This window comes from Podarcis pityusensis (genome assembly GCF_964106645.2).
Source record: "Podarcis pityusensis genome assembly, chromosome: 6".
Classification (NCBI taxonomy): Eukaryota; Metazoa; Chordata; class Lepidosauria; order Squamata; family Lacertidae; genus Podarcis; species Podarcis pityusensis.
This window is the reverse complement of record NC_138030.1, coordinates 22878075-22898512: the sequence shown is the minus strand read 5'-3', so window position 1 is coordinate 22898512 and position 20438 is coordinate 22878075.

Sequence of the window (20438 nt, the reverse complement as noted above, 5' to 3'; positions counted from 1 at the left end):
TCTTTTTGTGTTTTTATAAAACTTTACAAGCATGTGCTTCAAAGATGTATATGATCTACAAACAATAAATAATAAAAACATGACACCATGACAAGGGTGGTCTGCTGTTTTCCCGCATGCATAGAAACGAATAATTACAGGCGATAGCTGTATTGCGTTAGAGTCTACAATTTTCAGCTAAGAACGTCACTCCAGAAAGAGGCATGTGCTGCTAGAGGTGCAGTTTGGGACCTTCTTTCTGAACATTGATGAAGAATAGAAATCACATTTTGAGGAAATCGTCCTGTTTAACCATCCTTCTTGCCAATCTGTTTTGATGTGTTCTTCCAGAACTAGCTGCCACCTGGGCTTCATAACCATACTTTAGCTTTTCAGTGTCAAACCATTTCCAGTTTTGCAACCGCTAGTGAAATAAGAAGAAGAGTTTGGATTTGATATCCCATTTTATCACTAACCTAAGGAGTCTCAAAGTGGCTAACAATCTCCTTTTCCCTTCCTCCTCCACAACAAACACTCTTTGAGGTGAGTGGGGCTGAGAGACTTCAAAGAAGTGCGACTGGCCCAAGGTCACCCAGCAGCTGCATGTGAAGGAGCAGGGACGTGAACCCGGTTCCCCAGATTACGAGACTACCGCTCTTAACCATTGCACCACACTGGCTCTAGATAACTAGCAGAGCAATCCCAACCACCACCACCACCCTTATGATAGGCTGACATTCAGTGGGTGGGAGATGCACTCATGCACAGGTGGGTGAGAGATCCACTGGCAGTCTCCCTGGCAGCAGCAAGTTCTGAAACAGGGTGAGGGCAGGGAGAAGGAAGCACTGAGTTGGCTCAGGTCTGGATGCAGCATCAGCATCTAACTTTGGGCTGGATCCAGACCTGACAGCTGTGCCAGCCTGGAGCTGGTGCAGGAAATGGACCCAATTGTGAATGTGCAAATAGCACTTCCTCTTAAGGTGCTAAATTAACATAGCAATAAATCCTGTATCGTCACAAGTACCTGGTGTTGCGAATAAGTCACTTTGTTCTTGTATTTGTACATTGCATCTCCATAGAACTATGGGACAGATCTGAGTAATGGGTGGGCTTTTTGGGTCAAATTCAACTATCTGGTCCCACCAGGGGAAGCCAGTGCAAGGACCTTCTTAATCTCAGGATCATGGGTTCAAGCCCCGCGTTGGGCAAAAGATTCTTGCATTGCAGGAGGTTGGACTAGATGACCCTTCGTATGTTGGAAGTTTTTTCGTTGCTACCTTTACTTCTTTATCAACCACCCTTTCTACTTCACAGACTTTCACTATCTCCTTCTAGCTTACCCCACACCTGAAAAATTGCCCAACTAAAATATGGTTTGTGAGAACAAATGTTGGAGATCACACAGATGAATGCAGATAAATCGTATCTAACGGAGGAGTTTTCTTCCCCAGTAGCCGGACAGCTATGAGATGCTTGGCAGAAGAGCAGAGAAATGTGGGTTGGCAAAGCAGAATTCCCAAAAGGCTTTGAATTAGGCTGGGATGGGGGAGATGTTTGCCCGGGCTCATAACTGTGATAGCTTTCATCCAGCAATGTCAGTTAAACACAGATTTGGAGAAGGGAAGAATGTGAGGTGATATAATAGCCATCTTCAAATATCTGAAGGGCTTCCACATGGAAGACTGAGCGAGCTTGTTTTCTCCTGCTCTGGAGGGACCTGAACAAATGGATTCGAGTTACAAGAAAGGAGATTTCCACTAAATATTAGGAAGAGCATCCTGACAGTAAGAGCTGTTCACCAGCGGAATAGAGTAACCAGAAGGGGACTCTCCTTCATTGGGGTTTTTTAAACAGGTGTTGGATAGCCATTTGTCTTCAGCTGTGTTTCCTGCATTGTGGGGGCTGGATGAGATGCCCTTTGGTGCCCCACCCAACCCTACAGTTCTATGAATCTATTTTTGGTCACTGTCAATGCACATGTCCCATATACCTTGCTCCAACTGTGACATATGCTTGGATGATCAAAATCAGCTGCTGTGATGGCCTGGGATTCAGTGTCGGATGCTGAACCTGAGGAATCCCAGCCTGCACAGGATTCCCCGCCTCCAGAACCAGCTGAGCCGGGGCTGGGGCATGAGCCTGAAGGGTCCTCACGTGTGCTGGATCCTCAGGTGCAGGCACCAGCTGAGTCTGCTCTGGCCCCTGAGGTGATGGAGGACCCATTGCCTGCAGGTGCTCCGCTCTCAGCCCCGTCAGAGGAAGCTGAGGTTGCCTCTGGGTCCGATAACCCTCCAGCCTCTCCTGGGCTGCAGAGGCTCAGGGCAGAGAGGCAGAGGGAACTAAGGAGGAGTGCTCGCCTCCAGGCCAGGAGAGGCAAGTCACCTGAGGATCAGGGCCGCCCTATGCCTCGGGACAGATAAAAGCCAGCCAGCCCCAGTCCCAAGTTGCAGAAGCAACGTTGGTAGTTGTCAGTTCCTGCCTGACCCCTGCCCTGCACCCAGCTTTGACTTACAGACTGCCTTCATATTGCTTCATTGACCACGGACTGGACTTGGACCTTGCCTCTTGATTAACCCCCGGGACCAGCACAGCTGCATGGGCAAGGGCAGTAGCTTAGTGGTACAGCATCTGCTCAACATGCAGAAGGTCTCAGGTTTAATCCTTGGTATCTCCAGTTGGGCTGGGAAAGATCTCAATCTGAAACCACAGAGAGTCATTGCCATTCAACGTAGACAGTACTGAGCTACATAGACCAGTGGTTTGACTCAGTACAGTGGTACCTTGGCTTAAGAACTTAATTCATTCCATAGGTCCGTTCTTAACCTGAAGCTGTTCTTAACCTGAAGCACCACTTTAGCTAATGGGGCCTCCCGCTGCCGCCACACCGCCACTGCGTGATTTCTGTTCTCATCCTGAAGCAAAGTTCTTAACCCGAGGTACTATTTCTGGGTTAGTGGAGTCTCTAACCTGAAGCGTCTGTAACCTGAAGCATCTGTAACCCGAGGGACCACTGTACAATAGGGCAACTTCCTATGCTGTTGTTGTCTGTTGGCATGCATACTGGAAAAACCATGGGACTTGGAGACAGAGATCTGGAAGGCCTTCTGAAAAAAAGAAATTGATGACAAGTCTATTGTGAAAGCCTGACTTGTATGAAATGCATATTTCTCCTCTCTTAAGCTGCATATGCTCAGTTACTCTGAGGAGGTTTTCTTTTATGACATTGCAGTGGGAACAATAATGTGGAAATAAGCCAGTGACACTGGACTTTTTCCACTATTAACTGTTTATTCAGTTTTTCAATCAGTTGTTTTGCTGCCAGTTAGCTGATGGGCAGGGAATTACATCCTGCTCAGATCCCTACAGAGAGATCTACACCTAGCAGCTAATGAGTAGAGAATTTGCCAGTATCTTCCTGGTGGGAATGCCTTCCTATCAGTCACCCGGCATCATTATAATGTCAGGTGACTGGCAGGTAGTTGACCCTGCCCACCTGACAAAGTTGCCCATGGGTGATGGAGGGAGAGAGATCAGACCTTATGGACCATACAGCTTCCCCATCCTCTGTTATACATGTTGATGTCACTGTCTCACACTGCTGTAAATTCGCCTTCATTCTCACTTTTCATCAATATCACTTGTTCACAAACTGACACCACAAGCAAGTCTGTGTGAGAAAGGGCTGTAACTCAGCGGTACAGCATCTGCTTTGCTTGCAGAAGGTCCCAGGTTCCAGCTAGAGCTGGAAGAAACTCCTGTCTGAAACACTGGGGAGCTGCTGCCAGTCAGTGTAGAGAAAAATTGAGCTAGATGGGCTACTGGTTTGACAAAGTATAAGCAAAAACTTTCCAAGGCATTTGGTGGCTGAAGAATACTGTTCTTGGGAGCGTTCAAATCATTGAATGAAAGAGTGGTTTTAATTGTAATTGCTTTTAGAATGTTTTTTTCCCCCTGTAACTGGTTTTAGATGTTTTTAATTTTAATTTTTTTTAAAAAAAATGTATATATCTGTTTTATAATGTTTTTGCTTAGATAAATAGATAGATAGATAGATAGATAGATAGATAGATAGATAGATAGATGATAGATAGACAGATAGATGTTTGCCACCCTAGGCTCTTTAGAGAGGAATGGTGGGCTATAAATTCAATAAATAATAACTAAATTCAATAAATAATTCTATTTCTAGCCAGCCATTTCCCCCCTCCACTCCCCTCTTGCAAATTCTTTCACAAAGCATGCAGGGGAGAGGATGCCAAAGGGCCTCTGTCTTGGCAAAGAGGATAAAACCAGGAGCCCTTCAGAAAGGAAGCCCAGCCGAGGATGCTCTACCTGTCTGCGGGGTCCCTTTCATCTCTTGAGGCACAGATAGCATGCCAGGCACATTTGGCCACATGAAGCACCTACTGCTGCGGGAAAGAGGCTTAAAAGAAACTTGAGTGCAATTATCATGTAATAGGGCAATGAACCCCAACCTTCCCCACTTTCATCTCTGCCACATTTCATTTGTCAGTGATACAGATGTGCAGCAGATGTTCCCAGGTTATCAGAGAGTCGGTGGGGATGTGCAATAAACGGGGTGATGGTTCTTAGCAGGGAAATCCTTTGAAGAAATGGGAAGGGAGAGAAATGTAATGTGAACAGAGGAGCTGAATTCTTGCTGTTGCGCACTATTTCCCCTTTCAAAACTGCACGTTCAAAGCAGAGGTTTTGGCCCAAAATATATAAAGCTCTCAAAGAAAGAGCCAGTTCAGACATCGCTGGCTTCCCCTTGTGAGGAAGCGCTCATGCAAGTGGATTACGTGCATAAGCAGTGTAACATTAGAAAAGAGAACTCATGCAAGATCACTGCTCCATTGCCATGAATACGAAAAAAATTTACTGCTCTCTACTTGCATTGGGACGCGGGTGGCGCTGTGGGTTAAACCACAGAGCCTAGGACTTGACAATCAGAAGGTCGGCGTTTGAATCCCCGCTCCTGTTGCTCCCCGGTCCCTGCTCCTGCCAACCTAGCAGTTCAAAAGCATGTCAAAGTGCAAGTAGATAAATAGGTACCGCCCTGGCGGGAAGGTAAACGGCGTTTCCGTGTGCTGCGCTGTTTCACCAGAAGCGGCTTAGTCATGCTGGCCACATGACCCGGAAGCTGTACACTGGCTCCCTCGGCCAGTAAAGCAAGATGAGCGCCGCAACCCTAGAGTCGGTCACAACTGGACCTAATGGTCAGGGGTCCCTTTACCTTTACTTGCATTTTAAACAAGTTCAGGCATCAAGAACACCTCTGACTGTTGCGTGCTAAAACAGCTGTGGTGCAGAAGATGTCTGACTGCATCTGTAACTCCCTGTCCTCACTTTTAAGCAATTGCAGGGGACTCTGAGATGTATAGAGTCAGAGGACCAGCACAGGGTAAAATCATAATGTCCTGTGGGTTTCAGGGATCAGATGTGCTATACTCCTTACATTAACTGTGTATATTTCTTCCAACTCCTTTTTGTGGACATCTCTGGCAAAAGTAGTCAAGCAGTTTGCTCCTGTGATTAGTTTCAGCTGTTCTTCCTAATATTCAACCCAAATCTGCCTACCTGACTTTCAGAATTTTTAAAAGTACAGTTGTACCTCGGGTTACATACGCTTCAGGTTACATACGCTTCAGGTTACAGACTCCGCTAACCCAGAAATAGTGCTTCAGGTTAAGAACTTTGCTTCAGGATGAGAACAGAAATTGTGCTCCAGCGGCGCGGCAGCAGCAGGAGGCCCCATTAGCTAAAGTGGTGCTTCAGGTTAAGAACAGTTTCAGGTTAAGAACGGACCTCCGGAACGAATTAAGTACGTAACCAGAGGTACCACTGTACTTGGGATATGTTTGGACCCAAAGATTTACCTTGTATTTGCATGGTTTTGTAAATTCTGATCTGTTTCTGAGTTGTTAGGTACAGTCCTCACTTCAATCTATGTTGCAGCTTTCTGATCCTCTCTGTACAAAACAAAGCTCCCTGGTCCTCATTCATTATGACAGGGAATGAAATTTACAGTCAAAGAAGCCCCTCCAGAGTGGCAAATTGCAGACAAATAGGTCCAGGCGCTTTCTGTGGGGGAAGTAAAAGGGTTTCACTTACTTCCACAGTCCCTTATGGGGTGGGAACAAGGATTTGTCTGTTTCACACTTAAAATAGTTAAGAGGTAGCCAGGTAATGCAAATTCTTGTTTGTACTTTAAAAAAAAAAAAAAAGTTTGCAGCTTCACAGGAGCCTTTTTTCCTGGTGGTTGTTTGCATTCTCCTATAAGCCTTACAGCCATATAGACCTTGGCATGTCCCCAGTGGGTCCTTACCATGGGAGACAGTCTAGAATGCTGCCTATGAAGTTCTGCAGAATGTCAAATTTGTTTGTGCATTTGTTTGCTTTGTTAAAGCAGAACAATGCAGCATTAAGGGAAAAAGTTAACTGATGCTTTTAAGTTGTTGGTTTTTTAAAAAAAAAAATCTGCTCCACTGCTATGATTTTACAAAAAATCAATCAATCCAGACCTCTTCAGTGTTACACAGTCTACATTTTGAACAGAGTCACTTTTTGGAGAGCCCAGAGACCTAGGAAAATATATAGCTATAGAGCGCATACAGTACAGAAAAATCAGGAGCAACTCAATGGAGCAGCACAAGGCTTGTGGGGTGGGAGCAATCCAATTCAGTATACTGACATCACATTTTGACTTGGGAGTGCGGGGAGATCCCCAAATCATCCTGATTCGCCTACTTGTTTTGTCCCCACACAGAGTCAATGCACCCCCCTAATACATACCAGCTTTCTTGTTTTGCTACATTATCTATCAATTCTGTGAAACCTTTAGTCGACTAGGCATTCAGATTCCCAGCCATTCAGATTACAAGAGTTTGGGAGCTTGATTTGATAATGACTCTCAAAGTTCCCATGATAGGCAATAAGTGATTTAATGCAAACTTCCTTTGATCCCACCCATCTGAATGTTTTGCATTTCCCCACTGTGGTAAGTGACAGCGAAACAAGCTGTGATCTTTTCCAGTTTCAACCCTCCCCATCCCTGTTTGAGACCATAAACAAGAGCCATAGAGGGTGGGAAGCTCAAACAAATGGGACTGATTTACTCTGCCCCCAAGTATTGTTCTTCTCTTTTTCTGCAGATCCGAGAGACATGAGACCAGATCATACCTCTTTGCCCACCCCAAAATCCTCAAGGATGTGGCAACTCCAGAGCTTGTACTAGAGAAATTCATATTCTGTAATAATGTTCCAGATTTCTGTGCTGAGAGTGCATTGGCTATACAGCTAAAGGTAAAGGTAAAGGGACCCCTGACCATTAGGTCCAGTCATGACCGACTCTGGGGTTGTGGCGCTCATCTCGCTTTATTGGCCAGGGGAGCTTCTGGGTCATGTGGCCAGCATGACAGAGCCACTTCTGGCGAACCAGAGCAGCGCACGGAAACGCCGTTTACCTTCCCGCCGGAGCGATACCTATTTATCTACTTGCACCTTGACGTGCTTTCAAACTGCTAGGTTGGCAGTAGCAGGGACCGAGCAACGGGAGCTCACCCTGTCGCGGGGATTCGAACCACTGACCTTCTGATCGGCAAGTCCTAGGATCTGTGGTTTAACCCACAGCGCCACCCGCGTCCCCATGGCTATACAGCTACACAGCTGCAAATAGAACGTTTTACGTGTATTTTAAGTGCACTATACAAATGCAACACTAGATGATGATGGTGAGCTTATGGCAAATTCAATATCTTTTTCAAAACGCTTTAAAGAAGCATTTTTACAGTGTTTTTAATATGTGTCTAGATTCCGCCAAGGGCCGGCAAAAAACAACACCCACTTTGCAGCACCAATTTGAGGCTGAGAAAGCAGGGAGGCAGCTCGACTATTTTTCAGAGGATGAATTTCAAAACTTTTTTTTGAAGAAAAAGATAGAATGGACACTACAGCTAGGTAACTTTAGAACACCATTTATTTACAAATATAAGCTGGTTTGATATCACCAGGACCTGCCTCCCATGACATCACCACCCGGTGACATCCTCAGCGGCCCATCTGTAGGTCTCAAGTTTGGGACTTGAACTCTGAGAGTCTAAGATGCTCCTGACCTAGCAGCCCTGGTCCACCATCTTGGTTCAAAATGGCATCCAATTGCATCCAAACATAGAGAAAATCCTGCAGCTTCATCTCAGGAACCATCATGGAAAGTTGGCTACGATATCTTAAGAGGTGTCCAAACTGGCACTGCGAACCAACAACTTTCTAAAATACACAGCAAATGATTCTATTGTTCTGCATTGCAGAACCTGAAAGAGTGGGTGCTTTATACATCATTACTGGTCAGTGGAGCAACAGCAGTGCCAGGTTGGTGGGTTGATTCATTGCTAAGGCCTTCCTGGCCTGTCATGTGGAACATATAAATGGACTTCTCTTCCTGGCTCATAGTCTACTGATTAGGTGCTAAGCTATTTTCCTGGCCATGTCCACTTGCAAAATGCTAGTGTGAGCTTTGTTCACAACATGGCAGTTGTGCTGTCCTTAATGGTTACTCGCATATAAAAGAGGTACTTGGCTTCAGAAAAAGCAGAGTTATGGGTCTTGTGTCACTTCCTTTCAGCTTTGGGAAAACTCAACTGAAATCTCATTTGCAAAGAATTGCTAGCTTTTACATCCTAGGACTTGTTCCTTAGAGGACAATCCACTGGAAATCTCCAATGTGCTTTTAAATTTTTATGACATGTTTCAAATATTCAAAGTGTGTGTGTGTGTGTGTGTGTGTGTGTGTGTGTGTGTGTGTGTAGATCTTGCAAATTCATTTCAGTGGGACTTCACTTAGGGTGGAATTCAACATAACAGTAAGGAGATTGTTATGTCAGCTCAAGCAATGTTGTTTGCCCAATGCAACTATCTCCTCTCCCCTCCCTCTACATCCTGTTCTGGGGGCTCTCCCAACCTTCCAAAGTGGTGCAAGGACATGTGGGCAAAGGAAAGAGGGGAAAGCCCCATTGCACAAGCAGGAGTCCTTGCATGGGCTTCTCTCAGGGTAGTTGTATATCAGCCCAAGAACAGGAAATGACCTTCGGGAGTTCTGAAAAGATTGTTAAAGCAAGAGCATCACTCCTTCAGTGGGCCAATGCCAAGCTGAACCATGCAGGAGATGTGTCTGGCCTGCATCATCTGCACTAACTATCTGTTGAAATGGATGCATCTGTGCTGCAGCTTTGTTCTCCTGTACCAACAACTGAACCTGGCTGAAGAGCAACCTCAGCACCGAAACATGCTGCACTGTATGCAGATTCAATTCTTCTGCATCCAATCTAGCAGTGAATAACTGAAGCTGCCTTATACTGAGTCAGACCATTGATCCATCTAAGTCCAACTGGCAGCGGTTCTCCAAGGTCTCAGGCCAAGGTTTCCCCTTGCCCTGCTAACTGGGATCCTTTCAAGTAGAGATGCTAAGAACCTGAGTCCTCCTGCATGCAACTGAGGACAGGGACAGCTGCTGCTAAGGACAGGGATGGAGAAATGCAAGTCTAGGAGCCAAACATGGCTCTCCAGGTTTCTTGACCCCTGCTACAACCCTCCTGCAGTGTAGGTTTTGTGTTGCATAGGCTGCATTTTCATCATCCTGTGGTGAGGGGTGGCTAAAACACCTTTCTCCTCTTTCCCCTATTAAACGTAGGATAACCAGCCTCATATAACCAACATGCTTAAGTCTGATTAGTGCATGAAGGGGTTAATACGATAGAGTAAGCCGTCCTGCCAGACTTAGCTATGTCTACTTCCCCTCACCTTGGGAGGAAATAGGTAATCAAGCCTAGTGTCCTTCACCCCAGTCTACCTCAGAAGCTCAGTGTGTGAAAAAGTTTGAGCTGGTTGCTCCAGCTCAGGCCGCATGGCTCCCACCAGCCACTCTTGAGTTCCTATACCAATAATTTTGAAACTTTCACCACTTTGTAACTAAGGTTTACAGCCTGTGTTCAGTAGCATGTTAACCTGACCTTTGAAGTGAACACTCTTCTAGTGTTCTTAAAACATACAGGTTAATAGTATCTGGTCTGCAAATACTCAAACACACAATTTGTTATACATAGTTATATATGACACAATGTCTTTTATAGATGGTTTAAAATGTGTATGTCAATGGCATAGGAGCCAACTCCTAGGGGCCAAGGGGTCTTTGCCCTCCCATAAAATATTTGAGGCCCCCCAAGTTGTGCTGCCCTGACCTCTGCAGTGCCTCACTCCACCTGCTCTCCTTCCTGGTAAGCAGCAACAACTCATCTGTCGGGAGGTCAGGTAAGGCCACCACCACCACATCCCCTGTTGGCTTAGACCTTACTTTCCTGGCTGGCACAGACTATGAATCCAAACTTGTATTTAAAGGTACTCTCTGAGTCTTCAGCTGGAGACTAACTTTACAAAACGCGTTCGTTCATTCATTCGATATCTCTCTTTTTTTTTTTTTTAAATAAGATATTTATTAAGGTTTTTTGAAATATTACAGTGAAAATGAAAAAGAAAAAAGAAAAATACAAAATAAAAACAGTTAAAAACACACATATTTTCTATTACTTATTTTCCTTTAGCTTGTTTCCCGGACCTCCTCGTACCTCCCTTTTTTGTATTCCACTTCAATTTATTGGTTCAGCAAATCCTTACCATTAGATTTTAACCCATTTATAACCCTTTTTTCATATTCTCTTAGAACCTTACAGCTGGAAACCGCTTAATTACTATCCAACATCATTCTATCATTCATTAATTTTACAATATTTCTGTAAATAGTCTTTAAATTTCTTCCAATCTTCTTCCACCGACTCTTCTCCCTGGTCTCGGATTGTGCCAGTCATTTCTGCCAATTCCATATAGTCCATCACCTTCATCTGCCATTCTTCCAAAGTGGGTAGATCTTGTGTCTTCCAATACTTTGCAATGAGTATTCTTGCTGCTGTTGTAGCATACATAAAAAAAGTTCTGTCCTTCTTTGGCACCAATTGGCCGACAATGCCCAGAAGAAAGGCCTCTGGTTTCTTCAAGAAGGTATATTTAAATACCTTTTTCAGTTCATTATATATCATTTCCCAGAAAGCCTTAATCCTTGGGCACGTCCACCAAAGGTGAAAGAATGTACCTTCAGTTTCTTTACATTTCCAGCATTTATTGTCAGGCAAATGATAAATTTTTGCAAGCTTGACTGGGGTCATGTACCACCTGTATATCATTTTCATAATATTCTCTCTTAGGGCATTGCATGCCGTAAACTTCATACCTGTGGTCCATAACTGTTCCCAGTCAGCAAACATAATATTATGTCCAACATCTTGTGCCCATTTAATCATAGCAGATTTCACTGTTTCATCCTGAGTATTCCATTTCAACAGCAAGTTATACATTCTTGACAAATTCTTAGTTTTGGGTTCTAACAGTTCTGTTTCTAGTTTTGATTTTTCCACCTGGAAGCCAATTTTCTTATCCAAATTATATGCCTCCATTATCTGATAATAATGAAGCCAATCTCTCACTTTGTTTTTTAGTTTCTCGAAACTCTGCAATTTCAATTTGTCTCCTTCTTGTTCCAAAATTTCCCAATATTTCGGCCATTTAGCCTCCATATTGAGCCTTTTCAGAGCTTTCGCTTCCATCGGTGACAACCACCTTGGGGCATTCATTCGATATCTCACCTTTCTCCCAGTGCAGGGCCCAAGACGGCTCACAGCACAAATTAAAACAGATCCACTTTGAAAAATAAATAAATGGCTATTTCAACATGAAAGAATCCTGTGTGGAGGGCTGTAGTTTAGTAACAGAGAACATGGTTTGCATGCAGAAAGAAGGCGCCAGATTCAATCCTTGGCATCTCCAGGCAGAGCTGGAAAAGACTCCTGTCTGAAACCCTAGAGTCAGTAGACAACAGTGAATACCTAGACCTATGATCTGACCTCCTGTAAGGCAGCTTCCTAGGAAAAGCAATTCATGGATGTAAGACGGGCACCATAGTTTAACTAACATAGTCAGATGAATGAGCACTCGTTATCAGTGCTCTTTCTTCAGATGTCCATGCCTATACAAAGAGGGGGCTCTTTCTTCTTTTGCAACAATACTTTTGTTTGTTTGGCCACTTGTGAGTCTTTTGTGGTATGAACAACAACCCATGTACTCAAGATGCTGCTCAATATGTATTTTCCAGCAGCGGTTATTGTAGCAGATGCGGCAGGCTCGTTTTCTCCTTCAATGTGTCAAGTTGATAAAGGCTTCTTCTCACGCAGATATGGATAGCCAAGTACAAAGCCAATGCACGACTTGCTTGCACATTTAAGGCAGTGTGTGTGTGTGTGTGTGTGTGTGTGGACAAAATACACAGAGACAAGGGTCCCTGTTCCTTTCCCATTCCCCACTTCTGAATATTTTACAGGGGAAAGTAGCACTTCCAATGGGCTGGTATATGTGTGGCTCCTGTGAGCAGATACCCATGCAAAACGTCATCCAATAAATGACTATAAGTAAGGTAATCCCTTCTTAGTACAAGCAAAAGGACATTTTCCAAGCAAAGCCTTCTGCAGCCCAATCTCCCCTTTCAACTGGAAGGGAAGGAACAATGTGTATGTATGTACACACACATACATAATTTAACACACACAAAGTATTCCAGCTGCAATTCATCACTGCAAGATTCCCCCCCCCCATACAATAAGTAAAGCAGATTTGGGCCAGTGCTTTTTAATAATAATAATAATAATAATAATAATAATAATAACCCTAACATTTCTGTTGGCAGGGCAGCCAAAAAGCTCCATTGCCTTACTCAGGCAGGGTTAACAACCAACTGCTTCAGACCTCTTGGAACAAAAGGTGTCTTTCATAACCCCTTGCATTACAGGGAAAACCATTTTGTGTGTGTTTTCCTTCACTTCCCCCACCCCACTCCCTGCTTTCCGGGCAGCTGCTTAGGAGACCGAAAATACACCGAGGAAGGCCGGCGAATAGTTGCTGCTGCAAATTCCACAAGAGATAGCACCCTGGAAAAGGAGGTTGGGTTGGAGTGGATAGAGGAAGAAGGAAGGGGGAGAAGACGGTCTTGAAAACTCATTTGCAAAACAGCCTGAGAATGTACTTTTAGCCCGTTTAAAAGAGAGCAGCTTGTGGAAACCCATTAGCTGCTGCTGTTGCAAGAGCCATGTCAAGGAGCGTTTGCCTGCTGTGTGTTCTGTATTTTTCATAGCCCCATTAGTGCTTGGAAGGGCATCAAGTGAGGAGGGGGAAGCAAGCTGACATTCCTGGTAGAACTAGAGATATTGATCCTAAAAAGGGCATTGTTAAGAGAATTTTTACCAAACAAGGAAAGCCGTGGGACCCACCACACACATACAAACAAGGAGGGGAGTAACTGCGAGGAGGGGGAGTCCTAAAAGCCAACCAGATGCAAAATGTCCCTCCGATGAATCCCGCTGTTCTTTCTCAGAGGCCAGACTGTGGTCTAGGGTTAGGTATTCCACGGGTGCTATAACAATATATGTATATAAAGGATAGATATATCTGGAGAAGCAACACCTGGCAGGGTGAGGATGGGGGAAGAGGAATTGGGGTGGGGGAGGGGGGAGAGGGAATGGAAGACACTCAAAGGGACCACCCAGTGGGTTAAACGGCAAACTAGCTTACCCATTGATATTACCACAGATGAAAAACCACTGCACAATAGCAAGCTAAGAGCATCTTGCTGAACCTGCCCATGGTTCTGTTTGGTCCAGAGATATGACCCTCCAGATGTTCTTTGACTTCAGCTGCCATCCGTTGTGGTCTGACAAATTAGTGGAAGTCTGTCACATTCCAAAGGCAGGGGAGAGAGATTCCCAGCTGTCAGCAACCATAGCAGTGTTATTTTCTTAAAGCCCCCGACTTCCTTTTAGCTTCCAGATGATAGGCCCATTAATGGTAAGCAAATCAGCCAAATCACGGTTACACAGCCTATTAAGAGCTGATTTGGCCATCTTGGCTGATTTCACAGGCATCCCCTGCAAGCTCTGATTTACATATGGAAAGCAGGCTTCAAGAGGTACCCCTTCTGATCCCATGAAACTGTGGACTGGATATTAATCAGTTCAGTTCCAGGCTGCTAGACCACCCCTCATCTTGGCTAGAAGAATGAGAGCACGAGTTTAAAGGTGAGAAGTAAAATGGCTTTTTATCGCTCTCTCTACTCCAAATCTTTCCCGTCATGCCTGCTGCATGGAGAAATGTTGGTGCTATTAGGAGTTGGAATTTAAGCATTTTTTAATAAAAACAACAACACACACACACACACACTAAACCTCCCAGCCCCTTGTGTTTACTGAATGTTACTGACAGGAATATGACATCATTAGAAACCAGTGGGAAAACTCCATTTCTCTGCTGGTGAGGTCTCCTGCTATTTCACATGGTGTTTTAGCAGCTCAGTAATAGGATACAGATCAAGCACACTCAGTTATCAAAGTGTAGTAAATAAGATTTTAGTAGTCATCTGGCACTTATTTTATATGTTATAGCCATCCTTTAAAAAGAAATTAAAATTCGAGCGTCAGGGTATTTAATGGCACCAGCAGCTTTCTGGCTTTGGCTCTCTCTCATCTGATAATAATAATAAAGGAAATAAATAAACATGCTTCAGTCACAAGGGGAAGGGGGAAAACAGAGTTTGGTGGTGTAGGGAGTCGGGGTGAGGGAAATTGGATCACTTTTTAGATTTATGGCCAAAAGCAGAAGCCTTAGAAACTGTAAGGGCGGAAAAGAAGTTCTTTGGTACTTTGAAAAAGACCAGCGCCATCTTAAGACTGTCCTCCTCTCATCTGACATCCATGCGTTCAGGCAAAGCTATGAATAAAAACCAGTGCACATATCAGACGCATATACTGTACATAAACTCTATTTCCGTACCACAGGGAACCTTACAACCTGCAAGATTCTTGGTCACACACAGAAAACTGAGGCAAGGATTTGTCTTCGTCCCAAAGTGCAGAAGTCAAGGGCAGAACCACAGGACTGATCAGTGCTATTTTTCTAGAAAAAGAGGTGCCGGAACTCACCATAAACTTGTTTATCACCCTTGTTTGTTTGTTTGTTTGTTTGTTTGTATTAGTTTTTATTAAAGTTTTTTGTGTTACAAAACAAGAACGCCTCCCTTGTTGTCTTATAATGGCACTGGCACCCACCTGAGAGGTGCCGGAACTGAGTTCCGGCAAGTTCCAGCTAAAAACAACAAAAACAACAACCCTGGGGTTAACCTTCCTCTGCTGATTCCCGCCCCCTGCATGTGTCATCAAAAAGAGCTAAGCTCAACGTGAGGAAAAATGATGAATTCTGATTATCAGCTGAGGGAGGGCTAATGTTTGTGGATTTATTTATTTTTTCGTTTCTAGGTCTAGGCAGATGTCCTTATCTGTGATGATTTGTGTATGCTCTTCACAATAAGCACCCTCTGCTCACTCAGAGAGTTATTTACAGTTCTTTATTTTACATATGTAGGGACGCGGGTGGCACTGTGGGTTAAACAGGGTTAAACTTGCTGATCAGTAGGTCGGTGGTTCCTCCTGACGGGGTGAGCTCCTGTTGCTCGGTCCCTGCTCCTGCCAACCTAGCAGTTCAAAAGCACGTCAAAGTATAAGTAGATAAATAGGTACCGCTCCGGCGGGAAGGTAAACGGCGTTTCCGAGTGCTGCTCTGGTTCGCCAGAAGTGGCTTAGTCATGCTGGCCACACGACCCAGAAGCTGTATGCCAGCTCCCTCGGTCAACAAAGTGAGATGAGTGCCGCAACCCCAGTTAGCCACGACTGGACCTATTGGTCAGGGGTCCCTTTACCTTTATTTTACATATGTACACTACAACTTACGCATCCGAATCGTCCGGTTCAGATTCGGGGAGTGGCCTTATCCTGCTTCTCCTTCAGCAGAAGAGGCAGGGAAGCCTCATGGGACGTCTCTGATCCCTGCGCTTTAACCCTCTCCTTTCCTGTGCCAAAGGCACAGGCATGGGCTCTCTGTCTGTCCCTGAGCTCCCTGTGCGGTGCTAGGGCTCTGCTTCAGAATCAGAGAGCCTTGACACCTCCTGGCTCCCTCCTGCTCTCTTCCCCTTCCGTCATTTCCTGACTGTCTCCTTCTGACTGTTCCCGCTCTGACTCTTCTCCCCCACCCAGACTCAAAGGCATTCCTTGGCAGTCTCGTCACAATATGTCAGATGCTACATCTGGTATAAGGGTGTTTCATTACCTAAAATGCACACTAGCTCTTCAAAAGAGGGGCCATGAGTGTCAGCATCGCCCTTGAGCCAGTGCCACCAACTGGACTCATCCACTTCAGCCCCGACTGGGCTCGGCGAGCTGGGTAGCACTTCCAGAGACCACCTTCTACACAGGAACAGGTCAAAGTGCTGTGGACTCACAGCTTAGAGTTGTGAGCACCGGATTCACTCCAACAAGAAGACAGTCGTCGCACAGCAGAGTATAGCAGAGTACAGCAGAGAATAAACGACTCGGAGAGCAGCTTTGTAGAATATCTTCTTTATTCTATCTACAACTATAATACACAACTATATACAGAGGAGAAGGAGAAGAAGAAGAGTTTGGATTTGATATCCCGCCTTTCACTCCCTTTAAGGAGTCTCAAAGCAGCTAACATTCTCCTTTCCCTTCCTCCCCCACAACAAACACTCTGTGAGGTGAGTGGGGCTGAGAGACTTCAAGGAAGTGTGACTGGCCCAAGGTCACCCAGCAGCTGCATGTGGAGGAGCGGAGACGCGAACCCGGTTCCCCAGATTACAAGACTACCGCTCTCAACCACTACACCACTGGCTCAATGAGGTCTAAACGAAAAATGCTGAACGGCACTGAGTGTCTGCAGCTGCTCTTAGCAGCAACCTTATCTATACACACGATCTCTCTCTAACACTCAGTCTCTCTCACTCTCTCTGATATGAGGCTCGAGCGAAATAAGTAGAGAGCAGAAACCGCCCCTCCTCTCTGGAGAATCAGCAGAGAACATCAGCAGATTCTTGGATATGGGAGGGGTGAAATCTCCTCAATGAGATGCTACCTTCTCTACCTATAGTTTTGGCTCCAAAACTATTGGTCTCTCCCTGTTCCCCAGTAGGCAACTCATGGACCACATCTGGCTATTGATGCTCTCTTATCAGCCTATACTGCTGTTTATCTTTCATCTGCTCTCTACCATGTTGTTCTTATCCAACCGACTAACCATCAAGGGTACTTCTGCATCTCCTTAGGGCCAAAATGATGCTGAAGGCTTGTTGTTGTTTAGTCATTTAGTTGTGTCCGACTCTTCGTGACCCCATGGACCAGAACACGCCAGGCACTCCTGTCTTCCACTGCCTCCCGCAGTTTGGTCAACTCATGTTCGTAGCTTTGAGAGCACTGTCCAACCATCTTGTCCTCTGTCATCCCCTTCTCCTTGTGCCCTCAATCTTTCCCAGCATCAGGGTCTTTTCCAGGGAGTCTTCTCTTCTTATGAGGTGGCTAAAGTACTGGAGCCTCAGCTTCAGGATCTGTCCCTCCAGTGAGCACTCAGGGCTGATTTCCTTAAGAATGGAGAAGTTTGATCTTCTTGCAGTCCATGGGATGCTCAAGAGTCTCCCTTGTCATGGTGAAGGGGCTTGAACAACTCAGAGAAGCTATGAGCTATGCCGTGCAGGGCCACCCAAGATGGACAGATCATAGTGGAGAGTTTTGACTAAACATAATCCACCTGGAGCAGGAACCGGCAAGCCACTCCACTATCCCTGCCAAGAAAACTCCATGGACAAAGACAACAGGCTGAAGGCTAGAGGGCAAATCTATCCATTTCAGGTTTCTCTCACTTTCTCATTTTTCCAATCTTAAATTTGGTTTACCACATTTCCATGAGTTTGTGAGCTGTTGTTTTCAAAGTGCTCGTGAAACTTTGTCAGCATTTTAGGGTGCATTTTCCTTAAATACACATCTTTGCATGCATTTTCACTTGATACAATGCCTTGTGTGTTCTATTTTCAACGATGCTTGCAATTCATATGCACTATCCTCTAATATACAGCTTTTTTTGTACACACAAGTTTTGAAGGATAACTTCCTTTTGGTTTGTGTATTCTTCCAGAAAGTGTGAATTAGGTAGGCTTGCATTAAACTGTGAACCGAACTGAATTTCCCCCCCATCCCCTGACGATGGCATTCTGTATTTACTCACAAAACATCTGTCAACCACATGTTACCATGGCAACTGAGCACAGCATGCAGCAAGATGCCTGCGCTGGATGTTTGCCAATATATTTCCCCCTCAGCATCCATCTTTGGCATTCTTTAGGGCTGTGAAGCAGTATGGTTAGTTGACTCCAAGCCATGCCTTACTGGAAAAACAATCATAGCTCCTCATTTCCAGAGGGAGGGAGAAGAAAAACCAAGCTCACAACTCTGTTATGCTGTTTTTGTTTGTTTGTTTGTTTGTTTGTTTTTATTTAACAAAATTTATATACCACTTGATTTTTTAAATAAAAAAACCACACACACACTTCTAAGTGGATGACAAAAACAAAACATTAACACTATTGATTTTAAAAAGTTACAAACAACTGTTCGAAAACGCTCAAAAGATTATTAAAATCAATAGTAACCAAAGAGAGATAAAACCCATGCAACGTCTACATGACTGGATAGGCTCACCTAAACAAAAGTAACTAACAAATTCAATAAATAAACCAAGAAAAATGTTTTAAGCAGGCACCAAAATGAATACAGCACAGGAGCCTGCCTGATGTCAGTGGAATCTTGTGAGTGGATATGGAAGTCACCCAGCAGTATCACCTTGAGATCCCCTAACACAACACCAGAGACTCCCTCAGCCAGCTTGGGCAGGGATGCAGCTGGGGAACAGGGTTGCTGCTGGATTGATTGACCAGCAGCCTCCTCAGCACATCTGGGATGGATGGACATTGTCTTCCAGGTGAGCAGATGAGTGGTGGAAGCTGTCATTCCATCTTCTCACTGTAACCTTTCCCCCCTTGCATCAGAATGGGTACCATGGGCTAGGGCAGGGGTCAGTAACCTTTTTCAGCCATGGGCCAGTCCACCGTCCCTCAGACCATGTGGTGGGCTGGACAATATTGGGGGGTGGGATGAACGAATTCCTATGCCCCACAAATAATCCAGAGATGCATTTTAAATAAAAGCACACATTCTACTCATGTGAAAACACGCTGATTCCCGGACCATCCATGGGCCGGATTGAGAAGGCGATTGGACCGCATCCGGCCCCCGGGCCTTAATTTGCCTACCCCTGGGCTAGGGCCTTGCAGTTCTTGATTCTGTAAATCCATGACAGACTGCTGGAACGTCCTACAACTTTCTTTTCAACCTGCGGGAAGAGAAAAACAGCAGCACCATACACACATGTGCTGCATCTCCTGGCTTTTTAAGGCCAGGAAAGGAAGCATGTGCGCATGGTACTCACTCTTTTGGCATTTGGGTTTCAGTAACTGATAATTGTATGTGTGTTAGAGGGTGACATTTTTTTTCTTCTCAGACTGTACCATGTTTGTATATTATCAGCAAACTTCAGTATTGAGGATCAATTTTGTTTTTCACTAGAACCCCGAGGGTGCTGATAATGCCAAGGTTGCAGGTTCGATCCTCATTCCTGCATTGCAGGGGGCTGGACTAGATGATCCTCAGGGTCCCTTCCAGTGCTAAGATCTTCCTAAAATATAAAGATGGCACAAAATTCTTTCCTGGTGTTCCTCTTTGCCCCCCCCCCCTTTTTTTTAAGGGATTGCATTATTTGCATACTCTAAAACCAATTGCAAGGTTTTTATTTATTTTGCAGATAAGAAAATATGCCGAGTGTGACCTACCGGTATATTCGTTGTAGATGGCTGCTGTGGTAGCAGCCCTTCTAAACATATTTATGGAGCTGGAACTTTCCTCTTCTTTTAAATTGTTGCAGGTGAAACAAGGAGCATGTAATTGCAGCACCCTCTCCAGGATAGATCAAGAATTTCATTCTCCTGCTGATTTGTGGGGCGTGCGTGTTTAAAGTTTGGCAGGGCAGATAAGAATTTCAAAACTTTGTTTATTGCTGGAATGTCTTAAATAGTTATTATATATAATAATATTATCCATTTTTAAAGCTGCAATCCTAAACACAATTACTATGGAGTAAGCCGCATTGAACATAGTGGAGTAAACATCTGAGTGAATGCATAGGATTGTAGCAGTAAGTATTGCTACGTATCCTCAGATGTCGAAATGTGCTGAACTAAAAATCTAAGACTGCTAGCCTAACTACAGTAACTCAGAAAAAGCTGAACAGGAGAAACATAATACATATTTATTTTTTACATCTATATTGTTGAGGGTTGGTGGGGTGTCAATCTGGATGGTGCCCCTTCCAATTCTTGGGATCCTGTGTCCAGTCGGGGGTTAGATTCTTAGAATCTA